We start from the raw sequence: 24049 nt of genomic DNA on the forward strand, positions 1-24049 counted from the left end.
CACGCCATCATTACACACCATCATCAATATATACACCATCATTACATAGTTTGCTCAAAATGGTAATAGTTTTTTGTTGTTGTTGCTCAACTATTTAGTATTTCTGTAACTTGTATAACACAATATAGTATTTACAGGACCAGCATATAGATAACACAATATAGTATTACAGGACCAGCATATAGATAACACAATATAGTATTACAGGACCAGCATATAGATAACACACTATAGTATTACAGGACCAGCATATATATAACACACTATAGTATTACAGGACCAGCATATAGATAACACAATATAGTATTACAGGACCAGCATATAGATAACACAATATAGTATTACAGGACCAGCATATAGATAACACAATATAGTATTGCAGGACCAGCATATAGATAACACAATATAGTATTACAGGACCAGCATATAGATAACACAATATAGTATTACAGGACCAGCATATAGATAACACAATATAGTATTACAGGACCAGCATATAGATAACACAATATAGTATTACAGGACCAGCATACAGATAACACACTATAGTATTACAGGACCAGCATATAGATAATACAATATAGTATTACAGGACCAGCATATAGATAACACAATATAGTATTACAGGACCAGCATATAGATAACACAATAGTATTACAGGACCAGCATATAGATAACACAATATAGTATTACAGGACCCGCATATAGATAACACAATATTGTATTGCAGGACCATCATATAGACAACACACTATAGCATTTCAGGACCAGCATATAGATAACACAATATAGTATTACAGGACCAGCATATAGAAAACACAATATAGTATTACAGGACCAGCATATAGATAACACACTATAGTATTACAGGACCAGCATATAGATAATACAATATAGTATTACAGGACCAGCATATAGATAACACAATAGTATTACAGGACCAGCATATAGATAACACAATATAGTATTACAGGACCCGCATATAGATAACACAATATAGTATTACAGGACCGCATATAGATAACACACTATAGTATTACAGGACCAGCATATAGATAACACACTATAGTATTACAGGACCAGCATATAGATAACACAATATAGTATTACAGGACCAGCATATATATAACACAATATAGTATTACAGGACCAGCATATAGATAATACAATATAGTATTACAGGACCAGCATATAGATAACACTATAGTATTACAGGACCAGCATATAGATAATACAATATAGTATTACAGGACCAGCATATAGATAACACAATATAGTATTACAGGACCAGCATATAGATAACACAATATAGTATTACAGGACCCGCATATAGATAACACAATATAGTATTGCAGGACCATCATATAGACAACACACTATAGTATTTCAGGACCAGCATATAGATAACACAATATAGTATTACAGGACCAGCATATAGATAACACAATATAGTATTACAGGACCAGCATATAGATAACACACTATAGTATTACAGGACCAGCATATAGATAACACACTACAGTATTACAGGACCAGCATATAGATAACACAATATAGTATTACAGGACCAGCATATAGATAACATAATATAGTATTACAGGACCAGCATATAGATAACACAATATAGTATTACAGGACCCGCATATAGATAACACAATATAGTATTACAGGACCAGCATATAGATAACACACTATAGTATTACAGGACCAGCGTATAGATAACACAATATAGTATTACAGGACCAGCATATAGATAACACACTATAGTATTACAGGACCAGCATATAGATAACACAATATAGTATTGCAAGACCAGCATATAGATAACACTATAGTATTACAGGACCAGCGTATAGATAACACAATATAGTATTACAGGACCAGCATATAGATAACACTATAGTATTACAGGACCAGCATATAGATAACACAATATAGTATTGCAGGACCAGCATATAGATAACACTGAATATCGGTCAGTATTTCTAGATGTTGTACTGCTTTGCTGTTACAGGATTTGGGGCACTACAAGTCCCATCATATCATGTTTACTGAATGTCATCATCAGGTCACTTGGGGCATTTGCTCATAAAATAAACAATTCTGGATCCCGCCACTTCCCCGGTGAATAATGCCATTTGCTATGAATAGTTTCATGGTGGCCCCGCCCCCAGCGACGAGATGCTGGGAATTGCACCAAAATGTCATGGGTGTGTGCCTGCCCTCCAGCCTGGGCCGCCCCGGATGTCCTAGAGAGATGGTCGGGGAAGCAGGGATAATACAGCACACGGCATGTTTCTGCTATGCAGGACCGGTATTAATGTACAGCTGGACAGTACTGCGGAACCTGCGGTGTCCCTGGACGGTAGGACCGGTATTAGTGTACAGCTGGACAGTACTGCGGAACCTGCGGTGTGTCCCTGGACGGTAGGACCGGTATTAGTGTACAGCTGGACAGTACTGCGGAACCTGCGGTGTGTCCCTGGACGGTAGGACCGGTATTAGTGTACAGCTGGACAGTACTGCGGAACCTGCGGTGTGTCCCTGGACGGTAGGACCGGTATTAGTGTACAGCTGGACAGTACTGCGGAACCTGCGGTGTCCCTGGACGGTAGGACCGGTATTAGTGTACAGCTGGACAGTACTGCGGAACCTGCCGTGTGTCCTGGACGGTAGGACCGGTATTAGTGTACAGCTGGACAGTACTGCGGAACCTGCGGTGTCCCTGGACGGTAGGACCGGTATTAGTGTACAGCTGGACAGTACTGCGGAACCTGCGGTGTGTCCTGGACGGTAGGAACGGTATTAGTGTACAGCTGGACAGTACTGCGGAACCTGCGGTGTCCCTGGACGGTAGGACCGGTATTAGTGTACAGCTGGACAGTACTGCGGAACCTGCGGTGTGTCCCTGGACGGTAGGACCGATATTAGTGTACAGCTGGACAGTACTGCGGAACCTGCGTTGTGTCCCTGGACGGTAGGACCGGTATTAGTGTACAGCTGGACAGTACTGCGGAACCTGCGGTGTATCCCTGGATGGTAGGACCGGTATTAGTGTACAGCTGGACAGTACTGCGGAACCTGCGGTGTATCCCTGGACGGTAGGACCGGTATTTGTGTACAGCTGGACAGTACTGCGGAACCTGCGGTGTATCCCTGGACGGTAGGACCGGTATTAGTGTACAGCTGGACAGTACTGCGGAACCTGCGGTGTATCCCTGGACGGTAGGACCGGTATTAGTGTACAGCTGGACAGTACTGCGGAACCTGCGGTGTATCCCTGGACGGTAGGACCGGTATTAGTGTACAGCTGGACAGTACTGCGGAACCTGCGGTGTATCCCTGGACGGTAGGACCGGTATTAGTGTACAGCTGGACAGTACTGCGGAACCTGCGGTGTGTCCCTGGACGGTAGGACCGGTATTAGTGTACAGCTGGACAGTACTGCGGAACCTGCGGTATGTCCCTGGACGGTAGGACCGGTATTAGTGTACAGCTGGACAGTACTGCGGAACCTGCGGTGTGACCCTGGACGGTAGGAACGGTTGGCACGCTCGGGGAGGCGCAGTATAGAGCTGTGTAGAATTTAGGCGCTGAGCTGGTATTTGGCAGCCGAGGAGTTACACATCACAACAACACAATAAATCGCTGTGTAACTGTTTTCTTTGTCACACTACACAATTGGCACTGGGCTGGCTTACTCAGCTCCCCGACTAGAGTGCAAGCTCTGCAAACCTCTGATGATGAACTCTGGTCCCCCTATGGCCACTCCATGCAGGCAGGCTGAGGGTATACCTGGTAATGCACAAGTGTCAGAGTGCCGGATAGTTACTAGGGAACGGCTGACAGAGCTGGCACATCGGCTGCAAGTAAGAAAGATGACCAAAAACAGTAACTGCCTCTACTGCAGGGGCCACCGGGGCCCTTCTCATGCCCGAGGCAACAACCGGGTATGGGCAGAATAGGCTCTGCGCGGGGCATGGACCAACCGGGGGGACCTAGGAAACTAAAGCAGCATCTCCGGGCCCTTACCCACATCCTGCACTGTTCTGCACCTGGTGTAAAACATGGACTTCATTCCGCAGGCTGATCTGGCCGGGAGAAAAAGAGACACAATGGGCCAGATGTACTAATCCTGAAAAGTGATAAATATCACTGTGATAAAGTACCAGCCAATCAGCTCCTAACTGTCATTTTTCAAACACAGCCTGTGACATGGCAGTTAGGAGCCGATTGGCTGGTACTTTATCACAGTGATATTTATCACTTTTCAGGCTTAGTACATCTCCCCCATTATAAGGTCAGGGGCACCCCCGGCTGCTAAACTGCCCAGCTGGCGCCATATCGCCTCATATGCTGTAGCAAAACTACCCGCATGCGAAGTAACAATCCAATGAAACTTATCAGATGTGGTGCAATGGTGACCTTCCAACCTCACCAACGTGCGCCAGTCACCAGGAATGGTGACCTTCCAACCTCACCAACGTGCGCCAGTCACCAGGAATGGTGACCTTCCAACCTCACCAACGTGCGCCAGTCACCGTGGCCCCAGCACCCAACAAGAACATGCAGTGCGCCCACCTCTGAGGATAGTGTGCGAGGGTGGTTTGGCGCAATATTCCACCCAAAGGTAGAAATTGTGGATCCTCGGAAACTGTAAATCTTTCCCGGGAACAGGGATTCTCTGCAGCTCACACTGCTGTGCCAACGCCCCTGGCGCAGAGGACTGCTGCCAACCTTCCCTTCCGCCATATTCCCAGCTAATGACACAATGTTTGCCTGGAAGCGAGGCAGCAGAACGGCGGTGACGTGTTTTATGTAACCGGCTGACGCCGCAGAGCCTCCGAGCCATTCTCGCTGCACCGCTCTGCGCAGGACTGGTCATTAGGCCACTTTGGGCCCCGTCGGGGAATTGTACTTGCACACAGGTGTTATTTCCACTGGGAATAGTCGCTGCTGGTCGTCATGCCGACTGTCCGGATTCCCAGGGGGCGGGATGTAGGGGAGGTATTGTGACTGGAAGTCTCGTGACCCGTGTGATGTGCAGCACCTGGTTCCTGTCAGTGCGGAGGAGCTGACATTTGGTGTCACCCTCCTCCAGGCGTCACACCCGGGTGCGGGCCGCACCCGCCTTGTGACGCCACTGGATGTAGGGGAGGTATTGTGACTGGAAGTCTCGTGACCCGTGTGATGTGCAGCACAGTAACCTAGGGTCCGTCGCTAGCGACCGCAGGAGGATGCAATCACCCGTACACACTGAGCGATACATCAAACAGCCCGACACCGCTCCAGTGTGTACCCAGCTTCAGGCCACAGACCCTCTGCCCAGAATGGCTGGGAGTGGCCCTCCCGGGCCCCCGGAAAGGTGGGCAAATCTCGCACTTTTTCTGGTTGCCCCCCACACTCCCCCACGGCCGCCCACAGCAGAGAACAAGTGGGCAGTTCGAGGGGGATACGATGACGTGATTCGCGCTGAAACGTGTCATTGTAGCTCCGCCCCTCGCTGTACAGTGCATTTTCTCTGCACAGTCTAGCGGGGGTGGGGCCACGATGATGCAATCATTATGCCACGCCCCCAGACTGCTCACTTTCCCCACCGGCCACGCCCGTGGACTGCCCACATTGCCGCCAGACACGCCCCCATTAGGCTACCACGGTGCAGCACTGTAGGCCGCTCTGCCTGTACGCTGCATGTGCACTGTAATGAGAGGGGACAGAGCAGGTTTCCTTCCTCTGAACTTTATGTTTCCACTACTTACTGTCGCTGTCTGACCCTTCATTACCATACGCAGTGATTTCCCAGCCCCGCCCCCTGTAAGTGCCTCCGCTCAGGAGCTCTTCATTAGCACAGGTCACAGCTGAGGAGCACTCCAGAAAGTCATCTGCCACCAGGCTCAGACGCAGCCTCATGCCTCCGGAGATCCCTGTCGTTACATGTGAGACAGTAGACTGTCAGTGGCCGGCGATCCGTCCTCGCAACAAGACGTTGCTGCCTCCCAACCAGAACACACCGCGCCAGCGAACGCAACTTAGCCGCAGAAAGGTCACGCAGTCTGTAATTCTCTGTAATATGCCTTACGTGCCACATCATCTATACCTATCTATATATTATTATTAACAGGCATTTATATAGCGCAGACATAGGCCGCAGCGCTTCACAGAGGCTCATTCACATCAGTCCCTGCCCCAGCGCAACCTACAATCAGGTTCAGTATGATATACCGCTCGTCGTGATGCCGGCATCCCGACATTGAAGATACCGACGTCAGACGGGGTAAGTATTTTTACTTTCCCTCCTCTAATCCTCAATGCATCGAATTGTCTCTGGGTAACGGGAGGGGGTCAGACGGGATGGGGTCAGAGGCACACGTGTGTAACGGGAGGGGATCAGAGGCACACGTGGGTAACGGGAGGGGGTCAGAGGCACACGTGGGTAACGGGAGGGGGTCAGAGCAACACGTGGGTAACGGGAGGGGGTCAGAGGCCCACGTGGGTAACGGGAGGGGGTCAGAGGCCCACGTGGGTAACGGGAGGGGGGCAGAGGCACACATGGGAGCCCCCAGTGTCCCGGGAGAACAGCCCAGCCTGCGCATCTACAGATGCACTCAGACCCTGTGACATGACCCGATCTGTGACGATGGTACCGATGTATCGGTAATTATACACTGGGTGTCCCTATGCTCAGGTTAGCTTCTGCCCATATTAGCTTATTGTCGCAATTGTGGATGGCAAAAGTTGTACACACGGTGCGATATGCACTTTACTTTTCTTACAATTTTGACTACATAGAAAGTTAGTGCACATTGCGCCGTGTGTACACAGCTGACTGCGCAGGACTTTATCGTGTAAAAGTCAAAACTGACACTTAGCAAAAATCGATATTACAAGCACAGTCATCTTTGCATGTGGCACAGTGTGTATGGACCTTTACAGCAGCCACATGTGTATCAGGCCCAAAGTGCCCCAGCGCGTTTCTCCAACTGCTAAGCTCTCTCCATGCTGACTTCCTTCATACCTCACAGCAGAGGAGGGATAGTACATGGAGACAGATCAGGTTCTTACAGAGACAGTGCACAGCGTACTGTCTACCTAGTGACAGGGCCCCCCACTCTCTCTCCCCAGCGGCAGGGCCCCCCCACTCTCTCTCCCCAGCGGCAGGGCCCCCCCCCCCACACTCCCCCCAGCGGCAGGCCCCCCCCCCCACTCTCTCTCCCCAGCGGCAGGCCCCCCCCACTATCTCTCCCCAGCGGCAGGGCCCCCCCACTCTCTCTCCCCAGCGGCAGGGCCCCCCCCCCCACACTCCCCCCAGCGGCAGGCCCCCCCCACTCTCTCTCCCCAGCGGCAGGGCCCCCCCCCCCCACACTCCCCCCAGCGGCAGGCCCCCCCCCCCCACTCTCTCTCCCCAGCGGCAGGCCCCCCCCACTATCTCTCCCCAGCGGCAGGGCCCCCCCACTCTCTCTCCCCAGCGGCAGGGCCCCCCCCCACACTCCCCCCAGCGGCAGGCCCCCCCCACTCTCTCTCCCCAGCGGCAGGGCCCCCCACTCTCTCTCTCCCCAGCAGCAGGGCCCCCCACTCTCTCCCCAGCGGCAGGGCCCCCCCACTCTCTCTCCCCAGCGACAGGGCCCCCCCACTCTCTCTCCCCAGCGACAGGGCCCCCCCACTCTCTCTCCCCAGTGACAGGGCCCCCCCCCACACTCCCCCCAGCGGCAGGCCCCCCCCCCCACTCTCTCTCCCCAGCGGCAGGCCCCCCCCACTCTCTCTCCCCAGCGGCAGGGCCCCCCCACTCTCTCTCCCCAGCGGCAGGCCCCCCCCCACACTCCCCCCAGCGGCAGGCCCCCCCCCACTCTCTCTCCCCAGCGGCAGGCCCCCCCCACTCTCTCTCCCCAGCGGCAGGGCCCCCCCCCACTCTCTCTCCCCAGCGGCAGGGTCCCCCCCCACACTCTCTCTCCCCAGCGGCAGGGTCCCCCCCCACACTCTCTCTCCCCAGCGGCAGGGTCCCCCCCACACTCTCTCTCCCCAGCGGCAGGGCCCCCCACACTCTCTCTCCCCAGCGGCAGGGCCCCCCCACTCTCTCTCCCCAGCGGCAGGGCCCCCCCCACACTCTCTCTCCCCAGCGGCAGGGTCCCCCCCACACTCTCTCTCCCCAGCGGCAGGGCCCCCCACACTCTCTCTCCCCAGCGGCAGGGCCCCCCCACTCTCTCTCCCCAGCGGCAGGGCCCCCCCCACACTCCCCCCAGCGGCAGGCCCCCCCCCACTCTCTCTCCCCAGCGGCAGGCCCCCCCCACTCTCTCTCCCCAGCGGCAGGGCCCCCCCACTCTCTCCCCCCAGCGGCAGGGCCCCCCCCACACTCCCCCCAGCGGCAGGCCCCCCCCCACTCTCTCTCCCCAGCGGCAGCCCCCCCCCCACTCTCTCTCCCCAGCGGCAGGGCCCCCCCCCACTCTCTCTCCCCAGCGGCAGGGCCCCCCCACTCTCTCTCTCCCCAGCGGCAGGGCCCCCCCCACACTCTCTCTCCCCAGCGGCAGGGCCCCCCCACTCTCTCACCCCAGCGGCAGGGCCCCCCCACTCTCTCTCCCCAGCGGCAGGGCCCCCCCCACTCTCTCTCCCCCCAGCGGCAGGCCCCCCCCCCACTCTCTCTCCCCAGTGGCAGGCCCCCCCCACTCTCTCCCCAGCGGCAGGCCCCCCCCCCCCACTCTCTCTCCCCCCAGCGGCAGGGCCCCCCCCTCTCTCTCCCCAGTGGCAGCCCCCCCCCCACTCTCTCCCCAGCGGCAGGGCCGCCCCCCCCCCCACTCTCTCTCCCCAGCGGCAGGGCCCCCCCCCCCACTCTCTCTCCCCAGCGGCAGGGCCCCCCCCACTCTCTCTCCCCAGCGGCAGGGCCCCCCCACTCTCTCTCCCCAGTCTGCTAGCTGTTTGCAGGTTACATAGAAAGCCATTGCAGACAGTGGTGAGCACAGGTCTCTTCTCCTGCACTGTATGTGAATATACAGGGCCTGCCAGAGAACACACATAGAAGCACAGTATGTATTACAGAACACAGGGCACAATCCGTAGCTGGATACCACCTGTTACACACCCGGACGGAGGAAGAGGCAGAAGCTGCCAATCCGTCTACTTCCTTTCACAACTGTAACAAGCAACGGACAATTTCCGGCCTGCGAGTCTCTCGGAAAAGGCCACATCCTGAGCAAGCCGACAACTCGAGCCCTCTGTTCTGTGCTCGGGAGAAGAGGAAACCTGGAGTCACAGTGTCAGGCAATTACACCACAGCATGAATACCACTGCCACTGTATGACAACTCCCATCATCCGCAGCCTCACAGCACCGCCACCACAGCATGAATACCACTGCCACTGTATGACAACTCCCATCATCCGCAGCCTCACAGCATGAATACCACTGCCACTGTATGACAACTCCCATCATCCGCAGCCTCACAGCACCGCCACCACAGCATGAATACCACTGCCATTGTATGACAACTCCCATCATCCGCAGCCTCACAGCTCCGCCACCACAGCATGAATACCACTGCCACTGTATGACAACTCCCATCATCCGCAGCCTCACAGCTCCGCCACCACAGCATGAATACCACTGCCACTGTATGACAACTCCCATCATCCGCAGCCTCACAGCATGAATACCACTGCCACTGTATGACAACTCCCATCATCCGCAGCCTCACAGCACCGCCACCAGGCACACCACAGCATGAATACCACTGCCACTGTACGACAACCCCCATCATCCGCAGCCTCACAGCACCGCCACCCGACACACACACACATATATATGTGTGTGTGTGTGTGTATATACATACATACACACGCAATCACATACATGCTCTAGTACCCATCTAAGCATATGCTATTGCTCTCTGTTATCAGGTATGCGATGTGAAGAATTATTGGCCTATTAGTAATCAGGTTACTGATAGGTAAATTGCCATCACAGAAAAAAAAAAATCTGCCAAATGCGTAAGTCACGTCAAATATAGCAATTGTTATATACATATTTTACAATACTAATATCTTAATAAATCTAAATATTATAAGAATATGGCAAAACATTATATTGTCAGGCAACTGGCCCAAAATCTGCGGCAATGGGTGATCACAGTCCAACAAAAACTGGATTACTAATGACGGTCGCGTGGCTGGGAAGATGGCAGCCATGGTCCAGTGCGTGCAGTCGCACTGGGGATTGCCTGGGCGGGTGTGAACAGCCCATTACAGCCCCACGTGTGTACAGCCAGGCTGGACAATGATCAGAGTGTCACTGAGATCTCACATCAGAAGCTTCTATTCCAGTCCAGGCGGAGTCACCGCTGAGATAGCACAGGACTAAACAGCTATAGAAACGCGTCATGAAGGGTCTATATAATAAGGCTGCTCTTGTAAACCAATTATTGCCGCAGTCTGTCATTAAAATATCCCTGGGACAGCAGAACAACATTCATCAGCCCACAGCAGGTACCCGGCCACCTCGTCGGGTCAGTCTCAGGGGTACATGTGCCTGGATGACTTCTGCGCAAAAAAAGAATTGATGCAAAATATCATCTATATTGAATATCTCATGAATAAAAGACCTCACAAGTGAATAATAAAGCATTTTACATTCATCTTCGATAGCAGGAGGAAGTGGTGGCACATGTATGCATGTACCGTGTTACACAGGCCGCATCATGCCCTGCATGGGGAAGCTTTCAATAACGAGATGCGGCAATTCTTACCACTCCTATGCAGCCGGTAGGCAGGATATGTTGTGGAAACGCATCTATTGTAATAGGCAACACGGAAGGGCATGCACAGGGAGGACTTCCACTGAATGTTCTAAACTGGGAGGAAACATACTGGTTTGGTGCCCCCTTTCCCTTCTATGCAACCCCCCCCCCCCCCCCCCACACACACACACACACACACACACAAAAGCTGGTAAGATTAATCTGTGGCCCTACGTTCCCATCGGGCCCTAGACAGAAGCCTAAGTTGCCTAATAGATATCCCAACTCTGATTGGGTATTCTGGGCAATGATGTTAAAGCACAGAGGCCTCCAATATCTACTTAACAGGCAGCTAGCGGCACATATTGGGGGGGCTCAGCCTGGGCACCAGGCCTGAGACCCTATAGCTACATCCTCTTATATGGAGGGTAAGTGTAATGGTTACATGTATCTGCACATCCTGCACAAAGCAGTTTCCATCTGGTTACAGGGGTTAATAACAGATGTTCTTCTCTCAAAGTTTTACCAACGCCATCAATTTAGCGCAGAGATAGTTGCGTCCCTCCCAAGGTGACAGCCTGGAACGTATTCCTTATCTCAGCACTGTACATACATTAGCGCAGTATACAGCGGAGGGTTAGGGTAGTCACTGGTTAATGGTTTTCCTGGTGAAACGACCTTGATGTGACATGTTTCCGCAGATGCTTTTACTATAGAGAACACACTGCCAAGATGCCCCCGCAGCAGAGTACGACAGTCCTACTTATTAACCCTACGGTCCCAGCGGCTGCGGGGCCTGGAATAACCCAATATGTAAATATCCATAAATATGACAATTATCAGCAGCTGGCAATGCTCGCTCTGCATTAGAGGAAAGCTGGGAATTCTGTCTGGAATCCTCCTCAGGGGCTCTGCAGCCATCTCCAGCACCGGCTTCCCCTAGCAGCCGCGTTATAGATAGGTGCACCTACCCGCAAAGAAATCAGGCCCTTATCGGGTGCAAAATGCAGCATTTCTGGCATCAACAAAGCACCAATCCCAATCATTACCCGATGATCAGTCAGATTCCCACACCAGCAGCTCATGTTTTCTGGATTTCTTTCATTATGCATGGGTGACTTACAATTGCAGCAGGGGAGCGAATATTGAGCCTAATTCAGACCTGATCGCTAGGGTGCGTTTATTGCAGTGCTGCGATCAGGTGTCGCCACCTACAGGGGGAGGGGGTAATCGCTGTGCAGGGGTGCGATCGCATGTGCAGGAGAGCTGTATAAACAGAAGTTTGAGCAGTCTCTGCACAGGCCAGGACTTGCTCAGCCGCTGCGATGATCGGGCCGGAGCTGACGTCAGAAACCCTTCCAAGCGCCGGGTCCCTCCTGTGTTTTTCCAGACACTCCTCTAAAACATTCAGTTGCCACCCACAAACGCCCTCTTCCTGTCAGTCACCTTGCGATCACCTGTGCGATCGCTAGTTCAGACCATCCCGGCGCTCCGGACCGACGCGCCTGTGCATTGTGGTGCATATGCATGCACAGTTCACACCCGATCGCCCGCTATGCGAAAACGCACAGAAGCGATCGGTCTGAATTAGGCCCATTATCTCTCCGTATTGTGGCTCTTTTATTTTTAACTAAATTATCCATGCTACGTATTCATTCACAGGGATAGCGGGAGCAATTAGGGCCCCATCAGAGGAGTCTCTCCAAGAATCAGACGCTGGACAGACGCAGCAGATGAGGGATTGTAAGGTCCCTCTCCTCTCCTATGAGAATGCCTCCTTAGGCATACCATGGATCATGTAGATGTTCTCCGCGTATGCGTATAGTCCGCCAATGTGTGCGCAATTGAGCTCGCGATACCTCCTGTGGGTGTCGCTGTTCATTGCTTGGCGGCAGCGTCACTTGCTAATGTTAGCAGCTCCGTAGTCTAGAGAATCACACTTGCTATGTAAGCAGGCACATGTGGCCCTATAGCGAGCACCGGGGCCGGGAAATGGCGAGCAGGCGTCTGGCAGGGGAAAGGGTTAAAGGGACGGGAAGCGCTCACAGCCTAGCTCTCTGTTCCCATGGCAACAAGTCCCTACATCTCAGATTTACAGAGCAGCCACTTCCTGTGTCTAAACTCCGCAGCCAATGAGCGATGGCGGGGACTGATGTCAGTCCTGTGACAGAGCGCGCACACACACACACACACACACACACACAGAGCAGCGATTAGTGCATTACAGGACCTCACGCTCACACGGGTCATTGCACTTATCAGGACACAGAATAATGGACCCGAAATCCACGGGGGCCGCAATATAGCAGAAGCCTCAGAACCAAATCAGTCTTATCTATGTGATCTAACGCCGGATACAGCCGCGGTCTCCGACATCCCGCTACCTGGCCCGGTCACTACTGAAACCCAGAGGAATTATTAACGCTTCAGAGTGGGATCCGGTCTCTAGGTCGACAGTAAGTAGATCGACACGGTTTCTAGGTTGACATGACAAAAAAGGTATGACATGAGGTTTTCACATTTTTTTCTCATTTTTTAAACTTTTTCATACTTTACGAACCACGCGGACTACAATTGGGAATAGTAACCTGCCGAGTGCAGCGGTAGCCCGAAGCATGGCGAGTGAAGAGAGCCATACGAGGGGGCACGGTGCACTAATTGGTGGTCCCAGTTACTGTACGGAGAAAACGACACCAAAAAAGGTTTTAAAAAAACTCATGTCGACCTAGAAACCATGTTGGCCTACTTACTGTCGACCTAAGTCTATTCTACCTAACATACCACACCCCTTCAGAGTAACTCTACGGAATACAGCGGCCGGTGACTCGGGGGCAGAAAGCCATTAAACACAGAAAGCCTACTCTACAACCTGCAGTATAGTGCACATTCTAGCACCCTGCAGGCCAGAGGGGTAAATGTACTATGGCGGCAGGGATCGTGTACTATGGCGGCAGGGATCGTGTACTATGGCGGCAGGGATCGTGCCGCTATAGCCCTTCCTGCCAGACTCTTTACTGATGCGAAGAAGTAGCAACGAGATATAAGAACATTTCAGCTGCTGGAGCGGGGGGAGTGAAAACTGCCCCCTCCAGCGATCCCCGCCAGACCCCCGCCTAGCGCTGATGTGCTGTGTGTCTCCCCCGTCCCCGGCAGTCTCACTGGACATGCACAAGATGCCACCCCCAGCCCAGAGCCAGCAGCCGCCACTACAGTGGCTAGGAATGGGGCAATGACAGCTGCAGCTGCCACTGACCGTTCATACATCGGCCAGCACATTACACATAATGACAGGCCCTCTCATGTAACACACACTGCCATAACATGCACCGATATACCACATCTCCCCCATAATGACTCACAATACATCTACCCCAGAATGTGCTAGAAGCACCAGAGCAGAGAACGACACCCCAGGCAGGAAAGAGGAACTGCACGGGTTGTGACAGGTGCAGGGTGCTAGAAAGAACACTACATTATATATGTAGTTTGTGACAGACATTGAAAATGTTAATAATCTTTAAGAAAAAAATAAAATAAATCTGTGACCGGAGAGACGTTACCCATACTAGCAATCATAGTGAAAACAGACATAAGATGCGCCCTAATTGAGACTCTGCATGAGTGGTAGATCCAGGGGAGGGCGATAAAGGCGATCACCCTCTCTTTTTCTGGCAGAGTATGGCAGCCTGTACAGCAGACCCACAGGAAAAGGGATGTGTGTCATAGGGAACAGCCACCCCCCTGTATCTGCCCTTGCCCTGCATGGGCCTCACATACATAGCAATTCTATGACAATGAACATTACTACTATTATTATTCTGCATGAACGTAACTTCTGACAACTGTATCATTGAAAATGTCATATGCTTAATATAGGATATAGATGTGAATTGTGGTCATTTTGATACATAATTGTGCAGACTTTACACAAGAAATGGGGCAGTGCAGTTGACATAGTGGTTAGTAATCTGAAGTTAGGAGTTATGAGCTCAAATCCTGGTAATGGTCCATCAGTGTAGAGTTTATACGTACTCTCCATGTTTATATGGGTTCTCTCTAGGTTCTCCAGTTTCATCGCACACTCCAAATACATGCTAGTAGGTTATCTGGCTTCTGACAATTTATATCCAGTGTATATGTGTGGGTGTATATAAATGTGTCCTTATACGTTGTTGGCACGGGAGGGAGCGTATCTCGGCCATGCATAGCACCACCTCCTGCAGCCGCTGACTCCCCATTCAAACGTATGGGTAGCGGGAGTTCCCTCATTATAGGTAAGATCTACTTATTGATAAAAGCGCACTGATACTGTTCACATATCGTGTTCTGCTCACAAGTGGCCACGAGAAACCTTAGTCACCTTAGGGGTGACTGCGCCTTATAACCAATACAGGGAAATGGCGCTGAGACACAAGGGCCCTCATTCCGAGTTGTTCGCTCGCAAGCTGCTTTTAGCAGCTTTGCACACGCTAAGCCGCCGCCTACTGGGAGTGAATCTTAGCTTATCAAAATTGCGAACGAAAGATTCGCAATATTGCGAAAAGACTTCTCTGTGCAGTTTCTGAGTAGCTCGAGACTTACTCTTCCAGTGCGATCAGTTCAGTGCTTGTCGTTCCTGGTTTGACGTCACAAACACACCAAGCGTTCGCCAAGACACTCCTCCGTTTCTCCAGCCACTCCCGCGTTTTTCCCAGAAACGGTAGCGTTTTTTCAAACACTCCCATAAAACGGCTAGTTTCCGCCCAGAAACACCCACTTCCTGTCAATCACATTACGATCACCACAACGAAGAAAAAACCTCGTAATGCCGTGAGTAAAATACCTAACTGCATAGCAAATTTACTTGGCGCAGTCGCAGTGCGAACATTGCGCATGCGCAATTAGCGGAAAATCGCTGTGATGCGAAGAAAATTACTGAGCGAACAACTCGGAATGACCACCAATGTAAATGTATAGATCTCTGATTTCTATTTTTTTATCTGTAAACTCTTCAGGGAGTCAGGGAGATTGCTGCTATATCAGGGAGTCTCCCGCACAATCTCCCTGACTCCTTGAAGAGTTTACAAATCTCCCTGATTATGCGGGAGACTCCCTGATATAGCAGCAATCAGAGAGATCTGTAAACTGTTTAGGGAGTCAGGGAGATTGCTGCTATATCAGGGAGTCTCCTGCACTATCAGTCTGATAACAGTCTGATATTACCTGGTCCCTTCACCGTCTGCTTGAGCTCCAAGGGGCCCATGTACCAATATTTTTGCGGCAATTTCCCCCCAAAAACACCCATTTTGGGGGGGTTTGCCGCAAATAATAACCCTGAAACGTATGTAGGAGGGACCACAGCAGGCATCTGTGATACCCGCTGCCATCCCTCCATTTCCGTCTGTAACCACATACGATGCTGCCAGATTTACCAATATCCGGAATGTGACGCATGTCCGATATTGGCCCCCGCAGCTGAAGATGGCAGTAGCTCATTGTAGCCCATGGGCACGCTGTGCATTTGCAGTCGGCAGAGGGTTTCCCTGGAAATGGGCGCTGTGCATGTGCGGTAAGCGGGGCCACGCACGTGCAGAACCCCGGCACCACACGCGGCACATCGCAGGGACGGGCTCCGCCAGATGATAACGCCAATGTGATAGCATTCCACCAAATTTCGTGCCCAGATCGCGTTGCAAATCCGATCAATGACTAATGAGCCCCTTGGCCTGTTGTGCACCCTGTGGTATTTGTGTATCTCTGTAACACACACACACACTTGTTGTACGGGAAGAGTGAAGGTAAAAGTATGACGGCTCCTACTTACAGTGTAACAGAAGCGCCTCAGTTACACCTCAGACCATGTTCACAGCAGCCATGTATTAGCGTCGGCAGGAGCCGGCCCTGCGACATAGGAGCGTTCTCCTCGCCGACATACATCATTAACTGATGACACGACGGAAGCTGTGTTACTGGAATATAGTCTCATTTCCAACAATGCATTGTTTCCTTAGTAAATCAGCTTCATGTTACACAATACGTCGCACTTACAGGACAGTCCCCAGGAGCTGCAGGCTCTGCCACTTGTGTGCATCACTGATTCATAGAGCAGGCTCTGCTGAACAGGCCTCCCTGCCTATTACATGCACGCAGCACTCAGGAGGGAGGGTCCTGCACAAACCCGCTTCACTACCATTTTTGTTTTGTTGTTTTTATTGTGTTTGCTGAATGGCCTGTCAGGAAGGTTATTGTGTAATGTGTAAGATAAGCGGCCTTTACCCAGCGCTCATGCACCCAGCACTGCCAGGACTACAGCATAACCCCTTATCCTGCGCTCATACACCCAGCACTGCCAGGACTACAGCATAACCCCTTATCCAGCACTCATACACCCAGCACTGCCAGGACTACAGCATAACCCCTTATCCTGCGCTCATACACCCAGCACTGCCAGGACTACAGCATAACCCCTTATCCTGCGCTCATACACCCAGCACTGCCAGGACTACAGCATAACCCCTTATCCTGCGCTCATACATCCAGCACTGCCAGGACTACAGCATAACCCCTTATCCTGCACTCATACACCCAGCACTGCCAGGACTACAGCATAACCCCTTATCCAGCGCTCATACACCCAGCACTGCCAGGACTACAGCATAACCCCTTATCCTGCGCTCATACACCCAGCACTGCCAGGACTACAGCATAACCCCTTATCCAGCGCTCATACACCCAGCACTGCCAGGACTACAGCATAACCCCTTATCCAGCGCTCATACACCCAGCACTGCCAGGACTACAGCATAACCCCTTATCCTGCGCTCATACACCCAGCACTGCCAGGACTACAGCATAACCCCTTATCCTGCGCTCATACATCCAGCACTGCCAGGACTACAGCATAACCCCTTATCCTGCGCTCATACACCCAGCACTGCCAGGAGTACAGCATAACCCCTTATCCAGCGCTCATACACCCAGCACTGCCAGGACTACAGCATAACCCCTTATCCAGCGCTCATACACCCAGCACTGCCAGGACTACAGCATAACCCCTTATCCAGCACTCATACACCCAGCACTGCCAGGACTACAGCATAACCCCTTATCCTGCGCTCATACACCCAGCACTGCCAGGACTACAGCATAACCCCTTCCCGCACCATCCTATGCAGACAGCTTGTGGCATATAAGAGCTGCTCCTGGTGCCGTCATATTACACCTACACACAGCAAACTGTATCTGTACTGTGATATAAAAGTTGCTAAGATTTATACAAAACATAACTACAAGAAGCAAAACAGTGAAAACTGATACAATGTCACAGCGGTACTATACAATACAATGTAATAGCTGGGAGCCTGTATGAGGACTGGTGCAGTGTCATAGCTGTGGGAGCCTGTGTGAGGACTGGTGCAGTGTCATAGCTGTGGGAGCCTGTATGAGGACTGGTGCAGTGTCATAGCTGTGGGAGCCTGTGTGAGGACTGGTGCAGTGTCATAGCTGTGTGAGGACTGGTGCAGTGTCATAGCTGTGGGAGCCTGTGTGAGGACTGGTGCAGTGTCATAGCTGTGGGAGCCTGTGCGAGGACTGGTGCAGTGTCATAGCTGTGTGAGGACTGGTGCAGTGTCATAGCTGTGGGAGCCTGTGTGAGGACTGGTGCAGTGTCATAGCTGTGTGAGGACTGGTGCAGTGTCATAGCTGTGGGAGCCTGTGTGAGGACTGATGCAGTGTCATAGCTGTGGGAGCCTGTGTGAGGACTGATGCAGTGTCATAGCTGTGGGGGCCTGTGTGAGGACTGGTGCAGTGTCATAGCTGTGGGAGCCTGTGTGAGGACTGATGCAGTGTCATAGCTGTGGGAGCCTGTGTGAGGACTGGTGCAGTGTCATAGCTGTGGGAGCCTGTGTGAGGACTGGTGCAGTGTCATAGCTGTGGGAGCCTGTGTGAGGACTGGTGCAGTGTCATAGCTGTGGGAGCCTGTGTGAGGACTGATGCAGTGTCATAGCTGTGGGAGCCTGTGTGAGGACTGGTGCAGTGTCATAGCTGTGTGAGGACTGGTGCAGTGTAATAGCTGTGGGAGCCTGTGTGAGGACTGGTGCAGTGTCATAGCTGTGTGAGGACTGGTGCAGTGTCATAGCTGTGTGAGGACTGGTGCAGTGTCATAGCTGTGTGAGGACTGGTGCAGTGTCATAGCTGTGTGAGGACTGGTGCAGTGTCATAGCTGTGGGAGCCTGTGTGAGGACTGGTGTAGTGTCATAGCTGTGGGAGCCTGTGTGAGGACTGGTGCCGTGTCATAGCTGTGGGAGCCTGTGTGAGGACTGGTGCAGTGTCATAGCTGTGGGAGCCTGTGTGAGGACTGGTGCAGTGTCATAGCTGTGGGAGCCTGTGTGAGGACTGATGCAGTGTCATAGCTGTGGGAGCCTGTGTGAGGACTGGTGCAGTGTCATAGCTGTGTGAGGACTGGTGCAGTGTCATAGCTGTGGGAGCCTGTGTGAGGACTGATGCAGTGTCATAGCTGTGGGAGCCTGTGTGAGGACTGGTGCAGTGTCATAGCTGTGTGAGGACTGGTGCAGTGTCATAGCTGTGGGAGCCTGTGTGAGGACTGGTGCAGTGTCATAGCTGTGGGAGCCTGTGTGAGGACTGATGCAGTGTCATAGCTGTGGGAGCCTGTGTGAGGACTGGTGCAGTGTCATAGCTGTGGGAGCCTGTGTGAGGACTGATGCAGTGTCATAGCTGTGTGAGGACTGGTGCAGTGTCATAGCTGTGGGAGCCTGTGTGAGGACTGGTGCAGTGTCATAGCTGTGGGAGCCTGTGTGAGGACTGGTGCAGTGTCATAGCTGTGGGAGCCTGTGTGAGGACTGGTGCAGTGTCATAGCTGTGGGAGCCTGTGTGAGGACTGGTGCAGTGTCATAGCTGTGGGAGCCTGTGTGAGGACTGGTGCAGTGTCATAGCTGTGGGAGCCTGTGTGAGGACTGGTGCAGTGTCATAGCTGTGGGAGCCTGTGTGAGGACTGGTGCAGTGTCATAGCTGTGGGAGCCTGTGTGAGGACTGATGCAGTGTCATAGCTGTGGGAGCCTGTGTGAGGACTGGTGCAGTGTCATAGCTGTGTGAGGACTGGTGCAGTGTCATAGCTGTGGGAGCCTGTGTGAGGACTGATGCAGTGTCATAGCTGTGGGAGCCTGTGTGAGGACTGGTGCAGTGTCATAGCTGTGGGAGCCTGTGTGAGGACTGATGCAGTGTCATAGCTGTGGGAGCCTGTGTGAGGACTGATGCAATGTCATAGCTGTGGGAGCCTGTGTGAGGACTGGTGCAGTGTCATAGCTGTGTGAGGACTGGTGCAGTGTCATAGCCAGCAGTAGTACTGTGTGTGTGATACAATGTAATAGGTGGCAGTAGTACTGTGTGTGTGTGTGTGTGTGTGTGTGTGTGTGTGTGTGTGTGTGTGTGATACAATGTAATAGGTGGCAGTAGTAATGTGTGTGTGTGTGTGTGTGTGTGTGTGTGTGTGTGTGTGTGTGTTACAATGTAATAGGTGGCAGTAGTACTGTGTGTGTGATACAATGTAATAGGTGGCAGTAGTACTGTGTGTGTGATACAATGTAATAGGTGGCAGTAGTACTGTGTGTGTGATACAATGTAATAGGTGGCAGTAGTACTGTGTGTGTGATACAATGTAATAGGTGACAGTAGTACTGTGTGTGTGATATAATGTAATAGGCGGCAGTAGTACTGTGTGTGTGTGTGTGATACAATGTAATAGGTGGCAGTAGTACTGTGTGTGTGATGCAATGTAATAGGTGGCAGTAGTACTGTGTGTGTGATACAATGTAATAGGTGGCAGTAGTACTGTGTGTGATACAATGTAATAGGTGACAGTAGTACTGTGTGTGTGATACAATGTAATAGGTGGCAGTAGTACTGTGTGTGTGTGATACAATGTAATAGGTGGCAGTAGTACTGTATGTGTGATACAATGTAATAGGTGGCAGTAGTACTGTGTGTGTGATACAATGTAATAGGTGGCAGTAGTACTGTGTGTGATACAATGTAATAGGTGGCAGTAGTACTGTGTGTGTGATACAATGTAATAGGTGGTAGTACTGTGTGTGTGTGATACAATGTAATAGGTGGCAGTAGTACTGTGTGTGTGATACAATGTAATAGGTGGCAGTAGTACTGTGTGTGTGATACAATGTAATAGGTGGCAGTAGTACTGTGTGTGTGATACAATGTAATAGGTGGCAGTAGTACTGTGTGTGTGATACAATGTAATAGGTGGCAGTAGTACTGTGTGTGTGTTACAATGTAATAGGTGGCAGTAGTACTGTGTGTGTGATACAATGTAATAGGTGGCAGTAGTACTGTGTGTGTGATACAATGTAATAGGTGACAGTAGTACTGTGTGTGTGTTACAATGTAATAGGTGGCAGTAGTACTGTGTGTGTGATACAATGTAATAGGTGGCAGTAGTACTGTGTGTGTGATACAATGTAATAGGTGGCAGTAGTACTGTGTGTGTGATACAATGTAATAGGTGGCAGTAGTACTGTGTGTGTGATACAATGTAATAGGTGGCAGTAGTACTGTGTGTGTGATACAATGTAATAGGTGGCAGTAGTACTGTGTGTGTGATACAATGTAATAGGTGGCAGTAGTACTGTGTGTGTGATACAATGTAATAGGTGGCAGTAGTACTGTGTGTGTGATACAATGTAATAGGTGACAGTAGTACTGTGTGTGTGTTACAATGTAATAGGTGGCAGTAGTACTGTGTGTGTGTGTGTGTGTGTGTGATACAATGTAATAGGTGGCAGTAGTACTGTGTGTGTGATACAATGTAATAGGTGGCAGTAGTACTGTGTGTGTGATACAATGTAATAGGTGGCAGTAGTACTGTGTGTGTGATACAATGTAATAGGTGACAGTAGTACTGTGTGTGTGTTACAATGTAATAGGTGGCAGTAGTACTGTGTGTGTGATACAATGTAATAGGTGGCAGTAGTACTGTGTGTGTGATACAATGTAATAGGTGGCAGTAGTACTGTGTGTGTGTGTGTGTGTGTGTGTGTGTGATACAATGTAATAGGTGACAGTAGTACTGTGTGTGTGATACAATGTAATAGGTGGCAGTAGTACTGTGTGTGTGATACAATGTAATAGGTGGCAGTAGTACTGTGTGTGTGTGATACAATGTAATAGGTGGCAGTAGTACTGTGTGTGTGATACAATGTAATAGGTGGCAGTAGTACTGTGTGTGTGATACAATGTAATAGGCGGCAGTAGTACTGTGTGTGTGTGTGATACAATGTAATAGGTGGCAGTAGTACTGTGTGTGTGTGATACAATGTAATAGGTGGCAGTAGTACTGTGTGTGATACAATGTAATAGGTGGCAGTAGTACTGTGTGTGTGATACAATGTAATAGGTGGCAGTAGTACTGTGTGTGTGTGTGTGTGTGATACAATGTAATAGGTGACAGTAGTACTGTGTGTGTGATACAATGTAATAGGTGGCAGTAGTACTGTGTGTGTGATACAATGTAATAGGTGGCAGTAGTACTGTGTGTGTGATACAATGTAATAGGTGGCAGTAGTACTGTGTGTGTGTGATACAATGTAATAGGTGGCAGTAGTACTGTGTGTGTGATACAATGTAATAGGTGACAGTAGTACTGTGTGTGTGATACAATGTAATAGGTGGCAGTAGTACTGTGTGTGTGATACAATGTAATAGGTGGCAGTAGTACTGTGTGTGTGATACAATGTAATAGGTGGCAGTAGTACTGTGTGTGTGATACAATGTAATAGGTGACAGTAGTACTGTGTGTGTGATACAATGTAATAGGTGGCAGTAGTACTGTGTGTGTGATACAATGTAATAGGTGGCAGTAGTACTGTGTGTGTGATACAATGTAATAGGTGACAGTAGTACTGTGTGTGTGATACAATGTAATAGGTGGCAGTAGTACTGTGTGTGTGATACAATGTAATAGGTGGCAGTAGTACTGTGTGTGTGTGATACAATGTAATAGGTGACAGTAGTACTGTGTGTGTGATACAATGTAATAGGTGGCAGTAGTACTGTGTGTGTGATACAATGTAATAGGTGGCAGTAGTACTGTGTGTGTGATACAATGTAATAGGTGACAGTAGTACTGTGTGTGTGATACAATGTAATAGGTGGCAGTAGTACTGTGTGTGTGATACAATGTAATAGGTGGCAGTAGTACTGTGTGTGTGTGATACAATGTAATAGGTGGCAGTAGTACTGTGTGTGTGATACAATGTAATAGGTGGCAGTAGTACTGTGTGTGTGATACAATGTAATAGGTGGCAGTAGTACTGTGTGTGTGATACAATGTAATAGGTGGCAGTAGTACTGTGTGTGTGATACAATGTAATAGGTGGCAGTAGTACTGTGTGTGTGTGATACAATGTAATAGGTGGCAGTAGTACTGTGTGTGTGATACAATGTAATAGGTGGCAGTAGTACTGTGTGTGTGATACAATGTAATAGGTGGCAGTAGTACTGTGTGTGATACAATGTAATAGGTGGCAGTAGTACTGTGTGTGTGATACAATGTAATAGGTGGCAGTAGTACTGTGTGTGTGATACAATGTAATAGGTGGCAGTAGTACGGTGTGTCAGGAGGGTGGGCAGGTTGCAGGGGTAGGTTAGGGGCAGGGTGCGGGGGCAGGTTAGGGGCACGGGGCAGGGTGCGGGGGGAATGCCTCCTCTCCGGGGCGGCCACGTCACTTACCTCGTCCCCCTCCAGCCCCGGAGTCTCCTGTTCGCACCAGCCGCTGCTCCAGCGTTATATCTCCGCACCCGGAGCCGCCACCATCCCGCTGCCGCCGCGACTGCTACAGCCAGACCGGAGCCATAACCAGCCCGTACCCACTAAGCCAGCTCCTGTGTCCGTGCTCTTACCCAGCACCGCGCCTCCCGGGTCCTAGTGCTCGCCGTGTCTGCGCCGGATATACAGTGCGTGTCACTGGAAGCCCCCCCATGGGTTACACACTGGTGCCCCTGTTATACCACACAGTGCTGCTGTGCATTATACCCTGGCAGTGATGGAGGGAGTATATAATGTGTGATGGGGGTATATAATGTGTGGAGGGGGGTATATAATGTATGATGGGGGTATATAATGTGTGGAGGGAGGGGGGTATATAATGTATGGAGGGGAGTATATAATGTATGGAGGGGAGTATATAATGTGAGATGAGGGTATATAATGTGTGGAGGGGAGTATATAATGTGAGATGAGGGTATATAATGTGTGGAGGGGAGTATATAATGTGTGGAGGGGAGTATATAATGTGTGGAGGGGGGTATATAATGTATGGA

At 50.9% G+C, this 24049-nt stretch overlaps 1 protein-coding gene across 1 annotated transcript in view; it reads right to left on the reverse strand.

Annotated features, from left to right (window-relative positions):
* The window catches only part of FOXN3 (forkhead box N3), a 166570-nt gene extending 142917 nt beyond the window's left edge, over nt 1–23653 (reverse strand). The window contains exon 1 of the mRNA XM_063948622.1: nt 23460–23653. The gene's annotated coding sequence lies outside the window, so the exon portion shown is untranslated. The remainder of the gene's footprint in view (nt 1–23459) is intronic.
* Between the last annotated feature and the right edge of the window lie 396 nt (nt 23654–24049).

This window comes from Pseudophryne corroboree, chromosome 12 (assembly GCF_028390025.1).
Source record: "Pseudophryne corroboree isolate aPseCor3 chromosome 12, aPseCor3.hap2, whole genome shotgun sequence".
NCBI classification, from domain to species: Eukaryota; Metazoa; Chordata; class Amphibia; order Anura; family Myobatrachidae; genus Pseudophryne; species Pseudophryne corroboree.